This window comes from Loxodonta africana, chromosome 26, assembly GCF_030014295.1.
Source record: "Loxodonta africana isolate mLoxAfr1 chromosome 26, mLoxAfr1.hap2, whole genome shotgun sequence".
Taxonomy (NCBI): Eukaryota; Metazoa; Chordata; class Mammalia; order Proboscidea; family Elephantidae; genus Loxodonta; species Loxodonta africana.
The window spans coordinates 35,011,334-35,023,868 of record NC_087367.1 but is presented as its reverse complement, the minus strand read 5'-3'; the positions used below and the strand labels follow the sequence as shown (position 1 = coordinate 35,023,868).

At 42.3% G+C, this 12,535-nt stretch overlaps 1 protein-coding gene and 1 pseudogene across 1 annotated transcript in view; one reads left to right on the top strand and one right to left on the bottom strand.

Moving 5' to 3' along the window:
• Positions 1-12,535, top strand: part of BIRC6 (baculoviral IAP repeat containing 6) — a 582,018-nt gene that overhangs the window by 42,004 nt on the left and 527,479 nt on the right. The gene's annotated exons all lie outside the window — the stretch shown is intronic.
• On the bottom strand, positions 7,662-10,699 carry LOC135228686 (uncharacterized; annotated as a pseudogene).

Genomic DNA, 12,535 nt, shown 5'->3' with positions numbered 1-12,535 from the left:
TGTCGTGCAGTAAAATCCTAATGGTAGCAATGGTGCCGTACTGTCATCTTCTGGGAACTAGATACCATCACCCCATTTTACGAAAGAGGCAGTTGAGTCTCAATATGCTAAAGTAACTTGCTAAGAGAAGCACCAGAGCCAGAATTCAAACCTCAGTAGGGTAATACCAAAGTTCAGGCTTTTTCTTTATAACTTGTTGCCCTTTAAGTATCTGTGGCTTCTATCACCCCATCAACGAATCTCCACTAGAATAGAGTTTTCCACCTCCTCTGCTGGGCTGACACAGTCCAGTCCTCAGTCCTCATGCTGAGTGTCACAGTGCTGGGAGAGATGGCAAAGGCATTCTCACCTACTCACCCCCACTTTACATGTAGAACTGCCTGGGGAGAGACAGGCTCCCACCTCTCAGGCTTGGCTCTCCATACTGTCCCACTTCTGTGATTGTGGGGACGGATGTCAGACTTCAAAGGCAACAATGCACTGTCTCTCCACTCCCCAAACTGTGAGAAAGCACCTAAATCCCAGAAGAAAGGCCATTCCGGACTTTTATCACCTGCTCTGCACTTAGCATAGGGCTTAATTAAAGGAAACAGCTTCTTGAAGTGAGAATGAGGAGTGAGTGAGAAAGTCGATAACACTAAAGATGCCACCATTAATAAAGCCAGACTCTAACCTCCCACCTCCCACTTGAATTCAAAACAAGACAAATAATTGGAAATCCGAGCAGGGTGAGTGGTGGGGCCAGTGGGATGGATGACAGAGGTCTGGCAGCTGTGGGAGACTTTCTGTACAGGGGACATGGCTGGGACAAAAGCTCCTGGAATGAGTCACTCAGTCCTGGGCCAGTATCCTGCACTCAGCCGTCAGCCACAGGCTGAGACCTAGACAGTGGCAATAGCTGACGCTCAATTGCGCTTGAAATGTGCCAGGGACTGTTGTCAGTGCTTTATAGATATTAGTTCTTTTAATCCTTTTTAATGAAAGAATATATATATTTTCTCTTTCTACATGGTTTTACATGCACATATACCCACGTATTATGAGTTAGGTAATATTACTGTACGCATTTTACAGAGAAGGAAACTGAAGCACAAAGGAGTTAAGTAATTCTCCCAGGAACCCTAGCCTGCAAATGACTGAGCTGGGGTTATGAACTTAGGTGCTATGACCTCAAAGTACATGTGCCTAATATTAGACTACACCGCCTACACTGATTGAGCTGGCCTTAAAAAAAAAAATTGTATTTTAGATGAATGTTTACAGAGAAAATTAGTTTCTCATTAATTAATTTATATATATACTATTGTGTAACATTGGAAGCCACCCCCACAACATTTCAACACTCTCCCTTTCTTGACCTTGGGTTCCCCATTACCAGCTTTCCTGTCCCTCATGCCTACTTGTCCTTGCCCCTGGGCTGATGTGCCCATTTAGTCTCATATTGTTTTACGGGCCTTTCTAATCTTTGGCTGAAGTGTGAACCTCAAGAATGACTTCAGTACTGAGTTAAAAGGGAATTGGGGGCCATACTCTCAGGGTTTCTCCAGTCTCTGTTAGACCAGTAAGTCTGGTCTTTTTTTGTGTGTGTGAGTTAGAATTTTGCTCTATATTTTTCTCCAGCTCTGTCTGAGACCCTCTATTGTGATCACTGTCAGAGTAGTCAGTGGTGGTAGCTGGGCACCATCTGGTTGTGTTGGACTTAGTCTGGTGGAGGCTGTGGTAGTTGTGGTTCATTAGTTCTTTGGACTAATCTTTCCCTTGTGTCTTTGGCTTTCTTCATTCTCCTTGCTCCAGACAGGGTGGGACCAGTAGAGTATATGAGATGTCCGCTCACAAGCTTTTAAGACTCTAGACGCTACTCACCAAAGTAGAATGTAGAACATTTGTTTATACACTATGTTATGCCAATTGACCTAGACGTTCCTCAAGACCATGGTCCCCAGCCCTCAGCCCAGGAATTTGGTTTCTCAGGGAGTTTGGATGTGTCTATGGAGTTTCCATGACCTTGCCTTGGACAAGTTTTGCTGGTACTGTATATTTTTGCTGGTGTGATTGTATACTGTCTTATCCTTCAGTAAAGTTACCACTTATCTATTGCCTATTTAGTGTTTTTCCCTCCTACCCCTCCCCTCCCTTGTAACCATAAAAGATTGTTTCTTTTGAAAAGGTATAAACCTTTTCATGAGTTTTCACAGTAGTGCTCTCATACAATATTTGTTCTTTTGTGATTGACTTTTTTCACTCAGCATAGTGCCCTCCAGATTCATCCATGTTGTGAGATGCTTCGCAGATTCATCATTGTTCTTTATTGTTGTGTAGTATTCCATTGTATATATGTACCATAGTTTGTTTATCCATTCATCTGTTAATGGGCATCTAGGTTGTTTCCATCTTTTTGCTATTGTGAACAATGCTGCAATGAACATGGGTGTGCATATGTCTATTCGTGTGATGACTCTTATTTCTCTAGGATATATTCCTGATCGTTTTCCAAAATAGTTGTACCTTTTTGTATTCCCACCAGCAGTGCATAAGAGTTCCAATCTCCCTGCAGCCTCTCCAACATTTATTTTCTGTTTTTTTGATTTGTGCCAGTAATGTTGGGGTGGGATGCTATCTCACTGTGGTTTTGATTTGCCTTTCTTTATTTAATGGCTAGTGCTGGGAGCATTTCCTCAAATGTCTGTTAGATTCCTGAATGTGTTCTTTCGTGAAGTGTCTGTTCATATCCCTTGCCCATTTTTAAAGTGGATTGTCTTTTTCTTGTACAGATGTTGGATTTTCCTGTAGATTTTAGAGATTTTGTTGGATTTGTCATAGCCACATTTTTTTCCCCCTTTTTACTCTTTTGGTCAAGTCTTTGGATAAGCGTGTTTAATTTTTAGAAGACCCCAGTTATCTAGCTTATTTTCTGGTGTTTGTGTATCGTTAGTTATGGTTTGTATCCTTTTTATGCCATGTATTAGGGCCTCTAGCATTGACCCTATTTTTTCTTCTACGGTCTTTATTGTTTTTCTTTTTATATTTAGGTCTTTGATCCATTTTGAATTAGTGTTTATATGGTGTGAGTTATGGGTCCTGTTTCATACTTTTGCAAATGGATATCTGGTTTTGCCAGCACCATTTGTTAAAAAGACTTTTTTCCCCCATTTGACGGATTTTGGGCCTTTGTCAAAGATCAGGTGACCTAGGTGGGCGGATTTACATCTGGGTTCTTAATTCTGTTCCATTGGTCAATGTGTCTATCCCTGTAACAGCACGAAGCTGTTTTGACTACCATAGCTGCAAAGAAGGTTCTGAGATCAGGTAGTGCAAGTCCTCCTACTTTACTCTTCTTCTTCAATAGTGCTTTACTTATCAGGACAACTTCTCTTCCATATAAAGTTAATGATTAGTTTTTCTAACTCTTTGAAGAATGCTGTTGGTATTGGGTTGGAATTGCATTGTATTTGTAGACAGCTTTGGGTAGAACTGACATTTTTACAATGTTGAGTCTACCTGCCCATGAGCATGGTATGTTTTTCCATTTATACAGGTCTTTTTGGTTTCTCGAGGTAGTGTTTCATGGCTTTCTGTGTGTGAGACAGGGAAGAGGTCGGGCTGGCTGAATTAAATAAGGCCATTTAATTTCAAGGCCTTGTGTGCTATAACAGCTATAATTAAATCTAAACCTAAGTGCAGGCCACCATATGACTTTTACTGCTGGCACCTGAGAACTACTTGTAATTAACAAACTAGGTGCTTAGACAAGATAATGGACTACATTTCAAGGCCCTATGTGCCTAACGGGTTTTATGTGCCTGACCAGCTATAAATTACTGATAATTCTCCTGAGTTGTTTTTCAAGGCCTCACCAGGTGCAGAGCATGCACAGTAAAGATCAACATAGCCTATGAATGACCTTCCACATAAGACAAACATGATCACGGACCCCTCGCCAGGGCTTAAACGAAGATCCAGAAGCATCACACATGCACAACATCCCAGAATAAGTCCTGTTTGACATCCCAACAGCCTTTGTGACAGACTCCATCTTGGTTCCAGCAATCTCTGTGAGGAAGTCCATCTTAAATTCTAACTGCATGTGCATTTGATTTTCATAATCCCTCCCCTTCTCCTGGAAATCTCCACCCACCTAATGAATAAAGATAATGCCTTTTTCCCACCTAAGAAGTTTTATAAGCCCTAAGAAATCCTTTGTTCAGTGAGAGACTGGAGGCTAGGATAGGTGGAAACCCCTCTCCCCCTCTCTATTGCAAGCAATTACTTTGTGTCACTAATAAACCTTTGTTTGTGTGGAACCTCTGAGCCTCTCCTGGTCATTCTAGGTCAGAAGAAGGTAAGAACCTAGGCAGGGCTTAGTCCTGAGCTGGGGAGCCTTGCCCTGTAACAAGTGTAGGTCTTTTACATCCCTGTTTAGATATATTTCTAAGTATTTTATTTTTTTAGGGGCTATTATAAATGGTATTGTTTTCCTGATTTCCTTTTTTTTTTTTTTTAGTTCTCTTTATTGGTGTATAGGAATCCTACTGATTCTTTTATGTTTATCTTGTATCCTACTACTCTGCTGAATCTTTCTATCACTTCCAGTAGTTTTCCCATGGAGTCTTTTGCGTTTTCTATGTATAGTGTCAGATCATTCACAAATAGGGTCGGTTTTACTTCTTCCTTACCAATTTGGATGCCCTTTATCTCTTTTTCTTGCGTTATTGCTGTAGTAAGAACTTCCAACGCAATGTTAAATGGGAGTGGTGATAAAGGACGTCTTTGTCTTGTTCCTGTTCTCAAGGGGAATGTTTTCAGCTTCTCTCCATTAAGAATGAAGTTGGCTGTTGGTTTTATATAGATGCTCTTTATTAAGTTGAAGAATTTCTCTTCTATACCTGCTTCATCGAGAGTTTTTATCAGGAATGGATGTTGGACTTTGTTGAATGCCTTTTCCGCATCCGTTGAAATGATCACATGAGTCTTTCATTTATGTGGTGGATTATGTTGATTGATTTTCTAATGTTGAAACGTACTTGCATACCTAATATGACTCTCACTTGGTCATAGTGTATTATATTTTTGGTATGATGCTGAATTCTATTGGCTAGAATTTTGTTGAGAATTTTTGCATATATATTCATAAGAGATGTTGGTCTGTAATTTTCTTTTTTTGTGGTGTCTTTGCCTGGTTTTGGTATCAGCGTTTGCTGGATTCACAGAATGAATCTGGAAGTATCCCTTCCATTTCTATGTTCTGAAATAGTTTCAGTAGTTCTGGTGTAAGCTCTTCTCTGAATATTTGGTAGAATTCTCCAGTGAAGCCATCTGGGCCAGGGCTTTTTTTTTGGTTAGGAGTTTATTTTATTACCTTTTCAATCTCTTCTCTTGTTATGGGTCTGTTCAGATTTTCAACTTCAGCCTCTGTCAGTTCAGGTAGGTAGTGTGTTTTTAGAAATTTGTCCATTTCCTCTAGGATTTCAACTTTGTTAGAGTATAGATTTTCATAGTACTCTATTATGATCCTTTTTATTTCAGTTAAGTCTGTTGTAATGTCCTCCATTTCATTTCTTATTTGGGTTACTTGCACCCTCTTCTGTTTTTCTTTTCTTAGTTTGGCCAGTGTTTTGTCAGTCCTTTCAAAGAAACAGCTTTTTTTTTTTTTTTTATTCTTTCTATTTTCTATTTCATTTATTTCTGCTCTGATGTTTATTATTTCCTTTCTTCTGGTGGCTGTGAGCTTCTTTTGCTGTTCTCTTTCTATTTGTTCAAGTTGTTTTGATTTTGTCCTTTTCTTCTGTTTTGATGTGTGCATCTGTCTTAGTCATGTAGTGCTGCTATAACAGAAATACCACAAGTAAATGACTTTAACAAGGAGAAGTTTATTCTGTCACAGGCCAGTAGGCTAGAAGTCTGAATTCAGGGTGCAGGCTCCAGAGAAAAGCTTTCTCTGTTGGCTTTGGAGGAAGGTCCTTGTCATCAGTCTTCCCTTGGTCTGGGGGCATCTCAACACAGGAATCTCAGGTCCAGAGGATGTGCTCTGCTCCTGGCACTACTTTCTTGGTGGTATGATGTTCCCATGGCTCTCTGCTCTTTTATATCTCAAAAGAGATTGGCTTAAAACACCACCTAATCTTGTAAATGTCACCAATATAACTGCAACTAGTCCATCTTATTCTATCGTAGCAATAGGATTTACAACATATAGAGAAATTACTTCAGAAGATAAAATGGTAGACAATCATACAAGAGAATCAAGGCCTAGCCAAGTTGATAGATATTCAATCCATAACATCATCTATTCCTATGAATTGACCTCTGAGAACTGGCTTTGATGTGTCCCAAAGGTTTTGGTATGATGTGTGTCTTAGGCTGTGCTCTCTAGAGAAGCAATACCAGTGAAGTGTGTAAATATATAGAGAGAGATTTACATCAAAGAAACAGCTCACACAATTGTAGAGGCTGGAGTGTCTCAAGTCTGTGGGTCAGGATAGAGGCTTCTCCTGATTCACGTATCTGCAAAAACCAAAAAACCAAACCCGGTGCTGTCGAGTCAATTCCGACTCATAGCGACCCTATAGGACAGAGTAGAACTACCCCATAGAGTTTCCAAGGAGCGCCTGGAGGATTCAAACTGCTGAGGGTTTGGTTAGCAGCTGGAGCACTTAACCAGTATGCCACCAGGATTTCTGCAGGATCTGACTAACCCAAGATCAGCAGGTTGGAGATCAGGGCTCTTGTTCACAGGCTGTGAAGATTCACGAATCTCAAGATGGCAGGTAAGCAGCTAGCTCAAGTCTCAGGAACGAGAAGTCAGATGAACAAGACACACCGGCAGAATCCAGAGAAGGCAAAAGCCAAAATGTCCACTTACATATGGAGGCAGGCCACCCGCCCAAGGAAACTCCATTTCCAGTGATTGGCTACTCATGGCAGATTCCATTATGTGGGCGATCACATATAAACACTGAGAATCATGGCCCAGCCAAGATAACACACAATATTAACCATCATAGTCTACCCCTTGTCACCTTGGCACCTGTACACATCTCCACAAACCATACATAATCTCTGAATAAAGACAATTACAAAGTCATACTTGTGCCTAACATGATACAACTAAAACGTGTATAACCAAAAATGCACTAGCCCTGTTTACCTCTTATATTTTGTAAGTAAAAAGAACAAAAATATTTGATGGACACATACAAAGCCGAAATACTCATAACAATTACTGTCCTCATGTCTCCAACTGGTCATGTGGACATAACTAGTATTTAGAACTACCTTCTTCCACCACCCATTCTGTATTCCCTTTGCCCTCAGCAACCACCTCAGCTGGTTGTGGTTCTTTACCTGGTGGGGTGTCCCAAACATTCATTCCTGAAGGGTCTGGGCCATTAGTAGTCATGTCAGAATTAGATTGTTGTAGTTTTCCATTGACTTTAATCAGAGAGCATAGTAGTAGTAAGAGATGCCCTAAGGGATCTGCTGCATTCCAGACATGTTCTTCTTTACCTCCACTATGTAATATCAATTCGATTTCCTCTTGATAACCAGGATAAATCACATCAGCCAATATGGTAACTCTCTGCCTATTCATGCAGTGCCATAATGAGCCCAAAGTGGCCAGGAGGCATTCTTACCTTCCAGTTCAGTTGAATCACTGATGTGTCTCATGATGGGAGCATTCCTCTCTTTGGAACTAAGACCTCTAGACCTGCAAAGCATAAGATCACAGTGACAGGGAGCAAAAATCTTGCACGTGGGTCACTAGGGGTACTAGGGAATGGTGCCACTTCCATTTCCACCCCTTGATTCCTGGACCCATGAATCTTGGCTACGGAAGAAACAGCATCATATATTGGACACTGGTTTAGAGCATATACAGACTCCTGGGGAACATTGCCCCAACCCCAGAAGGTATTGCCATATAGCTGGTGTTGTAATTGTGTCTTTAGGAGGCTATTCCACCATTCTATCAAGCCAGCTGCTTCAGGATGATGGGAAATGTGGTAAGACCAGTGAATTCCATAAGCATGGGCCCAATACAGCACCTCATTTGCTGTGAAGTGAGCCCCTTGATCAGAGGCAAGGCTGTAGGGGATACCATGATGGTGGATAATGTATTCTGTAAGTCCACGGATATTAGTTTTGTCAGAAGCATTGTGTTCAGGGAAGGCAAATCCCTATCCAGAGTAAGTGTCTAAACCAGTAAGGACAAAATACTGCCCTTTCCATGATGGGAGTGGTCCAATGTAATCAACTTGCTACCAGGTTGCTGGTTGATCACCTTGAGGAATGGTGCCATATCAGGGACTCGGTGTTAGTCTCTGCTGCTGGCATATTGGGCCCTCAGCAGTGGCTGTAGCCAAGTTAGCCTCAGTAAGTGGAAGTCCATGTTGCTGGGCCCATGCATAACCTCCACCCCTGCCACAATGGCCACTTTGTTCATGAGCCAATTGAGCAATGATAGGAGTACCTGTAGAAAGAGGATGACTGCTTTCCACAGAACACGTCATCCTGTCCACCTGTTAAAATCATCCTCTGCTAGGTCACCCTTTGGTGAGCATTTCCACAAAACACAAATATCTTCACTTCTTTGGCCCATTCAGAGATGTCTATCCACATACTTCTTCCCCATATATCCTTGTCTCCAATATTCCAATCATGTCCCTTTCAAGTCCCTGATCATCAAGCCAAACCACTGGCCACAGCCCACAAATCAGTATAAATCACACATCTGGCCATTTCTCCTGCCAAGCAAAGTGAATAGCAAGGTGCACTGCTTGAAGTTCTGCCAATTGGGAGGATTTCCCTTCACCAGTGTCCCTCAGGGAGTTCCCAGAAAGGGGCTGTAGTGCTGCCACTGTCCACCTTCAAGTGTTGTGAGCATATCACACAGAACCATCTGTAACCCAGCCACAAGTTTTCTATTCTTCAGTCAGCTGATCATAAGGAACTCTCCATGATGCCACAGGTGTGGACTGGGAAATGGAATGTAATGTGACAGGAGTAGAGACCATGGACATCTGGACCACTTCCTCATGCAACTTATGCCTACAGGTCCTGCTCGGGCTGGATATTGTACATACCACTTCCATTTAATGATGGAGTGCTGCCATGCATGTCCAACTTTATGACTCTGTGGGTCAGACAACACCCAATTCATGATGGGCAGCTCAGGCCACATGGTGATTTGGTGTCCCATAGTCAAGCGTTCAGTCTCTACTAAGACCCAATAACAAGCAAAAGCTGTTTCTCAAAAGGAGAGCAGTTATCTGCAGAGGATGGCAGGGTTTTGCTCCAAAATCCTAAGGATCTGCACTGTGATTCACCGATAGGGGCCTGCCAAAGACTCCAAACAGCATCTCTATCTGCCACTGACACTTCAAATACCATTGGATCAGCTGGATCATATGGCCCAAATGGCAGAATGGCTTGCACAGTAGTCTGAACCTGTTGCAGAGCCTTCTCTTGTTCTGGGCACCATACAAAACTAGCAGCTTTTCGAGTCTCTTGATAAATAGGCCAGAGTAGCACACCCAAATGAGGAATATATTGCCTTCAAAATCCAAAGAGACCCACTAGGTGTTGTGCCTCCTTTTTTGGTGGTGGGAGCAGCCAGATGCAATAACTTATCATTCACTTTAGAAAGAATATCTTGACATGCCCCACACCACTGGATCCCTAGAAATTTCACTGAGGTGGAAGGTGCCTGACTTTTTGTCAGATTAATTTCCCATCCTCTAGCATGCAAATGTTTTACCAGTAAGTCCAGAGTCATTGACACTTCTTCCTTCCTAGATCTAATCAGCATAATGCCATCAATGTAATGAACTAGCGTGACGTCTTGTGGAAGGCAAAGGCAATCAAGGTCCCCGAGGACTAAATTATGATATAGTGCTGGAGAGTTGATGTAGCTCTGAGGTAGGCAAGTGAAAGTGTATTGCTGGCCTTGCCAGCTAAAGCCAAACTGCTTCTGATGATTCTTCAAAACAGGTATAGAGAAAAAAGCATAAGCCAGACCAATAGCTGCATGCCAGGTACCAGGAGATGTATTAATTTGCTCAAACAATGAAACTACATCTGGAACAGCAGCTGCAATTGTAGTCACCACCTTGTTAAGTTTTCAATAATCTACTGTCATTCTCCAAGACCCATCTGTTTTTTGCACAGTCCAAATAGGCAAGTTGAATGGGGACATGGTTAGAATCACCACCACTGTATCCTTCAAGTCCTTGATAGTGGCAGTAATCTCTGCAATACCTCTAGGAATGTGGTGTTGCTTTTGGTTTACTATTTCTTAGGTAGAGGCAGTTTTAATGGCTTCTACTTGGCTTTTCCTACCATAATAGTCCTTACTCCATTTGTTAGGGATCCAGTGTGGGGGTTCTGCCAGTTGCTGAATATATCTATTACAATTATACATTCTGGAACTGGGAAAATCACAACAGGGTGGATTCGGAACCCACTGGACCTACTGTGAGACAAACATGAGCCAAGACTCTATTAATATCCTGACATCCATATGCCCCCACTCTGGTGGGCCACAGTGAAGTTTTAGGTCTCCTGGAATTGGTGTCAGTTCACAGCCAGTATACAGTAATCCCTGAAAAGTCTCCTTATTTCCTTTTCCCCAATGAACAATAACTCTTGTAAAAGACCGTAGATCCCTTTGGGGTAGGCTGGGAGAGAGATTAACAGAATACATTTTTGGCACTGTATTGGAGTCCTTCCTGAAGGAGACGCAGCCTCCATTTCATTCAAGGGGTTATGGGTATTTAAACTCATTCAGGTTTGGGAATTGACCATGACACTTTATTCTGGTGATTTGAGTTACACTGCTGTTCACCTGAACTAGAATTCATCTGTTTGTACAGATCAAGTAAACGTTTAGTAGATTTTCTATCTATTTCACTCATAGGGACACCATGACTAAGTAGTCACTGCCATAAGTCCATATGAGTCAGACAATTCTGATTACTGCTTGGACTATGCTGTCCATTACTGCAACCACGCCCACCTTGTCTTTGTCAATTGAGTGCTGCCACTTGGACTCTACTACCAAGGGGTCCAATCAGCCCCATTGTAGTTAAATGTCTTAATTCAGTTAGGGCAGTTCCCACTGTCAAATTTGACTTACATATGATAGCGATCACAGCAGTCTTCAAGGATGCTGCAGCTCCCTTCACAAATTCGTTCCTCACAGTTGTGGTAAAAAGTGTGTCTTCTGGGCATTCCATATGTGGGTCTGTGGGTCTAACCTGATAAATCCACTGTAGCATACCAATTTCCCTAAGCCTTTGGATACCTTCTTCTACAGTATACCGAGGCAGGTCTGGTACTTAAACTTGATTTAGTGTAGGCCACCATGTAATCCATGCTTCAGCAACTCAACCAAATAACCTATTTGATTCTTTCCTAACTTCTCAAACTGAAACATTGAATGAAGAATCTGTGCTTAGTGGACGCATATCAATAAACTCAGACTAATCCATCTTTATGTTCCTTGCACCATTATCCCACACCCTTAATAGCCATTCCCACATATGTTCTCCAGGTTTCTGTTTGTACATATTAGAAAAGTCAAGCAGCTCTTTTGGAGGGTAGCGTACCTCCTCCTGGATCACACTTTTTTTGTACTTCACCTTTTAGGGCTCACTGGGACTTAAGTCTAGTTACAGGTCTAGAAGCCAGAACCAGTAGTGTGAAATTCTTTTGAGAACTTTCAGCATTGTCTTGTAAAGCATCTGCCTCAGGTGATGCCCCAGGTAATGAATAAGGAAAGGGCTCTTTAGAGACAGCTGGGCTAGGGCTAATCTCATTAGATGGTACTGAAGGGGCTAATGGTTCTTCTGGATAGAGTGGTGCCTTAGTCATCTAGTGCTGCCATGACAGACATACCACAAGTGGATGGCTTTAACAAAGGGAAATTTATTTTCTCACAGTCTAGTAGGTTACAAGTCCAAATTCAGAGTGTCGACTCCAGGGGAAGGCTTTCTCTCTCTGTAAACTCTGGAGGAAGGTCCTTGTCCTCAATCTTCCCAAGGTCAAGGAGCTTCTCAGGTGCAGGGACCCCGGGTCCAAAGGACCGCGCTCTGCTGCTGGTGCTGCTTTCTTGGTGGTATGAGGTCCCCAACTCTCTGCTTGCTTCCCTTTCATTTCATCTCTTGAGAGCTGAAAGGTGGTGCAGGACACATCCCAGGGAAACTCCCTTTACCTTGGGTCAGGGAGGTGACCTGAGTGAGGGTGGTGTTACATTCCCGCCCTAATCCTTTTAACATAAAATTACAATCACAAAATGAAGGACAACCACTCAATACTGGGAAGCATGGTGTAACCAAGTTGATATACACATTTTGGGGGGGACATAATTCAATCCATGACAGGTGGTGTAGCAGACAAACATGAAGTAAACTAGTCAGATGGGAGTGGTTCTGTTGGCAGGAGTGATTCAATGGAATTTAGGGGCTCAGTGTCTCCAGCTTCCTGATTACCTGCCCGTATGTCCCCATCCCAAGTTTCAGGATCCCATTTCTTCCCAATC